This window comes from Capsicum annuum, unplaced genomic scaffold, assembly GCF_002878395.1.
Source record: "Capsicum annuum cultivar UCD-10X-F1 unplaced genomic scaffold, UCD10Xv1.1 ctg82786, whole genome shotgun sequence".
Taxonomy (NCBI): domain Eukaryota; kingdom Viridiplantae; phylum Streptophyta; class Magnoliopsida; order Solanales; family Solanaceae; genus Capsicum; species Capsicum annuum.
In genome coordinates, this window is record NW_025893602.1 from 139,478 (window position 1) to 146,691 (window position 7,214).

Below are 7,214 nucleotides of genomic sequence, written 5' to 3' on the forward strand. Positions count from 1 at the left end.
TATGTTCTAGGGGGAGTTGTGACACTAAGTCAAGAATGGAGGCATTGCTCACTAAGCTAAGGGTTCGAAAAGCCAAGAAAGTTTCCTTATGAAGATTAAGGCAGACATTTTAGGTTTGACCCAAAAATTAGAATCACATGATTATGTGGTCAAGCAACTTGAGCAACGATTTGGTCAGATGTCAGTGACCTTGAATCATTATCAACCGGGCACTCTTCCGATCTAACTACTAGAAATTACCCCTATGGCAACGGTTCAAAAATCATTGTGATAGGTACAAAAACCGTTGCCATAGAGCTACCGAAATGGTTTTATATGCGTTGCATATGTGGGCGTTGGGATAGGCCTATCGCAACGAAATTTGTAGCGGTTACAACAACCGTTGCAAGAGTTCTATCTATTGCAACGGTTTTTGCAACTCCTATTGAGACAGTTCAAATTATCTATTGCAACGATTGAGAGATGTTGCTATAGACTCTTTTGCAACGTTGAAAAACCATTGCAATCGATTCTATTGCAACGACAAAAAAGCGTTGCAATAACCCTATTGTAACAATTATTGATCTTTTGCAATGATTTTTCACTACCTATGGCAACGGTTTTTGACACCTATTGCAACAATTTTTAAATATTTTGCAATATTTTTTTGCCACCTATTATTGCAGCTAGTTTAAATACCAATTGATATATATATATATATATATAGAGAGAGAGAGAGAGAGAGAGAGAGTTATATTAATACACAATTATATATACATACATCACAACAAAATCTTTCATTAATAATTCAAATTAAAATATCCAACAAACTAGTAATCTAAATCCAAAAGCAAAATGTTAAAGTCAAATGGTCATTAGTTTTCCCATAAAGTATCAAGTTCGAGTAGCAATAAGTTTCATTAAATTCAATATCAAAAAGATTAATACTAATATATCTATCAATAATTCAAAAAATTTCTGAAGTATCTCCTCCTTCATTTTGAACATCTATAAAAAGAGAAAAAATAATCTCAATTAGTACTTAAATGGCAACATATTTAATTTTTAATTAGAACATAGAAGAACACGTATGAATAGAGCATAAACAATCTTAATAGCAAATGAATAAATTATTTATACAAATTAGTAAAAGAAATATAATTCACAAAAATGAGAAAGAATGAACATACAAATGAGAAAGAATCAAAGAATTAGCTCACTCTTTCCACACCACCTGTGCCTCTAAATCTGTCCGGCTTCACTAAAATCATCCCATCCCTTAATAATACCTTTCATAAACCTCATCAACATGGAACAAGAGATAGATCTACTATCTTACAATTCAAAACAAGAGCTAGATCTACTATGTTATCAGTCTTTGCTGTTAAATCATACAATGTGGCTGTAATTCTTGCTCAAAAATGGAATTAGAACTTAGACCCTCCACTAGTTTGCAAAATGTGATACCGGTTTTCAAAGGCAAACCCAAGCAATTATTTTCTAAAAATGTCCTAATATTTTCAAAGCTTATAATTAAAGTAGTCCAAAAAATATTGTTTTAGAAAAATTTTGCAAGTATATCACAGTATATTCCCCTGTTTCTAGTTGCTCATTAGCAATGAAGCTTCATCTTTGAATAGAATTAAGTATACCTATTTTGTTCCAGGCTGTGAGACCCAACCAAGCCAATTACTAACATGATGCACGTAGGTATCTACCCAAAACCCTTCAACTTTGTTCCAGGCCATAATAATAACCTAAGCACAAAATTAAAAAAACTTGGAATGTGCAGGGAAAGAAAACGAGAGAAGCATAATTTCCTACCAGGTGAGCTATCTTTGGACCAACACCTAGAAGTAGAAGCAAAATATCCAATGTACTAGGAATGTCTCCATCATATTTATAAAGACAAATCTTTGCAACTTGTGTAAGTTGTCGAGCCTTTCTTGTGTAAAATCCATCCTGATAATAAAAGGTTGTTTAAGTAGTTCAGAGTGAGGGCAAATTACAATTTTATATGGGACAAGCATGAATACAGTATTATCATAAACCAACTTTATTGAACACATACTGGGTAAATCAAGCTCTTTATGGTGGCTTCATCAGCTTTATCCATTGTGTCAGCACTTAGCAGACCATTTTTGAGAAGCTATTATGTCGCATTTACAGATTCAGAGAACTTCATTAAATACCAACAAGAAGTCAGACAATAATATCAACTCCTCATAAACTTACGGAGCACGTTCAATGAAAAAAGTAATATCTAACTTCAAGTTATCATCTCCCCAGAAGGTGGATGTGGGGGCCGGAGAGAGCAATTTTACAAATCAAATATTGGTATTTTCCTAGCTATACCATTTTGACTTTGTTTTTTTATGACAAGTTAGTCTACGAGGATGAGGCAAATAATCATGATAACAATAAATAGAACTTAGTTAGTAACATGACATAACGGTAGTTTTAGTGCACCGCACTATCCTTTTTTTTAGTAACATGACAGAGATATTAGAGTAACCTCTAAGATAGGAAGAGGAAAAAGTTTCTGTATAGTTTACTAACTCATTCAGAAGAGATAGATCCTATCATAAAGAGAACATAAATATATACCTATTATAAAGAGATAACCACATTATTAATGATCATCATATAGCTGAAACTGCCAACACTTGCCATGTGTAACATGACCCTTGGTCTGGCTTGATAACAATAAACTAACCAGTTCAGTAAATCTTCTTTCTTGATGAGATTGCGAATAGAAAAAGTGAAATGAAAGTAGTAATCAATATCAGCATCACGCCCTTCCAGCAACTATAAAATAGCTAAGTTGATATGATCAACAATGAATAACATCCTAGCAGGAAGTGTTAAAATATTATACTAGCGTACTCATAAAAAAGATTTAAATTACTTCATTTAATTTTTAATTTCACTTGTTGGATGATATATCTAGCATTTCCATTATTTATATGTTAAAAATGTCGTTCCCACAAGGCCATCTTGTCAAGGAAAAGCCTAAAGAGCAATAAGTTGAGTTTGTTCCTAAAAGGATTCTAGAGGAGTTCGATGCCAGAACATTTCTACAAACCAGGAATCAAGTCTGCAAAGATCTATGCACCTTAGGTTGAAGATATTTCATCCCTTCATTTGTGTTGATGGAGTCCACAGGTGCAAGTTATGCCGATCTCATTCTCCGTATCCTTTCAATGACCCTTTCCCAGTTGGCAGGAGATTGTACTGCATCAAATTTGCCAAATTTTAATCTTACTATTCATAAAGAACAATTGCAAACAATTTAGAGATTAAATTCCTTTTTATTTCAACAACAAAATCAAGCTTTCTAAATAGAGATATAGCTAATAAATAAACATTCAGCTTTCATTATTTATCTGAAAATTAGAACAGCAAAAAAAATAAGGAAACAAAAATTGTCTTGGAACTCACTTCACTGAGAATAAATATGGTCATTTTTCTTAGAAAAATCTTTAATTTTTTTATGCTTGAGAAACTACAACAAGTTTGAAAAAAGACATGATTTGTTTCATCTTTTTCAATGTTTCAGGGTTGAGCGGTAGCCAAATGTGCTGAGGGTCCATCGAAAATAACCTCTCTACCCATAAAGGCAGGGGTAAGATCTACGTACACTCAACTGCAGAACTCCCCAAACCCAAGGTGTGTTGATTTTGGATAGAGTATAATGGAGTATGTGCTTAAAGTCTAACATATTGTGTCATACTTGACCAAATAATACTATCCATTCTCCTACATTACAAACAAATGAAAAGTTCCATATGATCTTAGTTATACATGATATATGAATCACCTGGATCATATAGTTCAAGCATGTTAGTTCTAGAATTTTTGACACAAATTCTGTGTGATCGAATCACCCTTATACGTAACTGAAACATTAATACATATTGCAGGAAGAAAGGAAAATCTAAATGGAACCCATAGGCTCCTTGTTTCTCTCAGTCTGGCCAATTATTAACATCAAACTTAGATACAAAACTAAAGGAAAAGAATACCCTTCTGGCATTCCAACACATACCTATGTGCTTCTTGACATCAAAATTGTAACTACAAATGCATACCATTTTTGTTTTCTTTTCTAAAACTAAAAACTAGAATGAATGAATCTAATAATTAAATAAATCCTTTGACTTGGTTAGTCCTCCTTGATTATAAGAATTAAGTACCATTCCCCTTTAATTTTACCCCAATACTAGAGTTTTAATCATCAGATTTAGATAAAAATATGACTTCCAGTTATGTGTTAAAAGCTAACTCCAGTAGCCCACCAAACTTTTGCCGATCATACAGATATTACACCAAAACTACAAATCATATCATATTTGATGTCATTTTACATCTAATAGAGGATTGACTAATGTTATTAAGACTTTAAAACTCTCACTACCAAATCTTAATTGAAATATCCTTTTTGTGTAGGATTACTGAAGGAAATTACTTGTACTTTCTTTTTATTTCTACATGTGAAGTGTTAGATTGATATAAATTCCAAGACAATGCTTACTTTAATTGACCATAAGTAATAATTGAACAGGAAAGAGGAAATAAGAGCAAGCAGAACATCTTCAATGAACATTTCTACCAAAAAATAGAACCCCAATAATGGCAAGCTATTAGCCATAAATTCATGGTATTTAATATTACCCAATAGATAATGCAGAAAAGTACCACTTACTACTACAATTTAGCTACTAGATCTAGCTACTCTGCTAATTTCTATCTGTCCGCTATTATAAATCAAAGCGGAGGTAGAGCAGCAATCAAAGCAGAAGTCAAAGTACCAGTCGGAGCACCAGTCAGAGCATCAGTTGGAGCATAGGTTAGAGAGACTGTTGGAGAATCAGTGGGCAATCGGCACAAAGGGTACTCACAGTGGGTGTTAACAATTGATGATCTGAGAGTGATAAGTAAAGTTGAGGGTGAAATGTTTTGTATGTAAAATATTTTTTAAATTTTTTTATTATATTTATAAAATTTTTGGCAGATCTTGTGAAAAAATAGGGAGGGAAAACAAAAACCAATGCAATAGGTTTTTCTTTCTAAAAACGTGTTGCCATAGGTGACTTTATGGCAACGATTCACGTAACCATTGCTATAAGATACCCTATTGCAATGGTTATCCATCAATAGCAATGGTTATAGAATTACTAGAACAAAATTCTTGTGCATCGGTTGGAACCGTTGCAATAGACCATCTATTGCAACGCTTCTGGAACCATTACCAAAAGATTCATTACAATAGGGGTAATTTCTAGTAGTGTCAATACTGTGCAAAATCCAAAGAATGGTAGTCCCTGTCTATCCATCACTACTTAGAGTGGTAAGATCACCATTTATTCTCATATGTCTATAATTTATAAGTTAAGAAATGATGTGGGTGATATTGATGAGGAAACCAAAGTGGAATCTAACAAGTTGGTGACTAGTAGTGAATTATCGCAAAAATCAATGGGTGTTGATAAGAGTATTGAGAAGGATAAAGGAAAAGGGAAGAAAGTCAAGCCTATATTAAAAACTATTCCATGACCTCCCACACCTTTTCCTCAAAGGTTGTAGTAAAGGAAAAAAGACAAGAAGTATTAAAGTTTATTCCTATGCTGAAAAAGCTGATTTTGAAAATCCCTTGTCCAAAAGATCTTGAGCAGATGCCTGGGTATGAAAAATTTATGAAGGATTTGGTAATGAAGAATAGAGTTATCAGTTATGAAGATGTTGGTAGATTACATACTTGTAGTGCAATTACATCTCGATCTCTAGCATAAAAGAAAGTTGATTCCAGTGCTTTCACAATTCCTTACACCATTGGACATCTAGATTTTCCAGAGCCCTGTGTGACTTGGGTGTCAGCACTAACTTGATGTCGTTGGTAGTGTTCAAATAGGTGGGCTTAAGACCTTCCAAACCAATAAAGATGTGGTTGTTGATGGCAGATTGTACAATGTAGAAGCCTGTGGGCATATCTTATGATGTTTTGGTAAAGATGGACAACTTCATCTTTTTGGCTAAATTTGTCATCTTAGATTGTGAATTTGATTTTGTGATGCTCATAATTTTGGGGAGACCATTTTAAGCCATAGGTAGAGCGTTGGTGGATATGGAAAAGGGTGAGTTAAGTTCAGGCTGAATGATAAGGAAGTCATATTCAATGTTTGTAGAACCATGAAGAAACTAACTGAGATGAGGGTGGTTTCGGTGATAAGTTGTATTAATGACCCTAGAGGCCAACTCTTCGGCTTTCTTTATGTATTTTGAATAATCTAGGTACCCACATCCTGTTGTAATGTTAAATTAGAAGCTGCTTGGGAGGCAACCCAAGGTATCCTAGTATTTTTGCATTTATGTTAATTCATGTTAGTGTGATTGACGTCAGATCTACACACCAAAGGTGCCACAGGTATCTTTCTTCTCTTATTTTATAGCAAACTAATGCATTGGGGACAATGCATGCCTATTTGATGAGAGTGAGGCTACTTATGGGTCTAGATGTCCTCTTGGGTTTTTTGTTGTCGTGTCTCTTTTCCTCGGAGTCTATTCTTAGTAGAGTCGACATGTCTATGATGTATTGTGTTTTGTTTAACTAGGAAAAAAATAAGTACCTAAGGGCAGTTGATGTATTTTGTTTTGATTGTGCTTAAATGTTTTTGAGAAAAATAATACCCCTCCAAAAAAATTATTTTTGAACTTTGTGATATGTATATATATGTTACCACTGTGAATCTTATTATGGTATTAGGATTAGGGATATAATAATCATAGCTAGCATTTGTATGAACTAGATAGGTGGTAGTTTATGACACAATCTTGTGCCATATGTTTGTGATGCTTATTTAGTTCTGTTTGTGTGTTGAATCCAGAACTTGCCCAGTTAGTCTTTCCTATGTCGAAGGATAGTTGGTTAGGAAAGTATCATAGGTCATTCTTAAATTAGTCCACTTTTAGCCTAAATGACCTTCCAAATGTGAATAAGTATCCCTTGATCCCTATTTTGAGCCTATATGGACTACTTTTCTTATTTCCACCTTCACCTTCCTAGTTTAGTTACAATGAACCTATTTCAGCCCTTGTCCTCCTTGGACATTATGCACCTAAACTCAGGCAAATCATCTAATTTGAGTTTGGCTATCATAAAGGTGCGTGACTAGAAGTGGGTAGAATAAGGGCGTAAATAAGATAAAAGAAAGTAAGGTTGGGTGTGGTAGAAAAAA

At 33.8% G+C, this 7,214-nt stretch overlaps 1 pseudogene; it reads right to left on the reverse strand.

Moving 5' to 3' along the window:
- Nucleotides 1-1,631: 1,631 nt before the first annotated feature.
- Nucleotides 1,632-4,585, reverse strand: LOC124895522 (annotated as a pseudogene).
- Nucleotides 4,586-7,214: the final 2,629 nt, after the last annotated feature.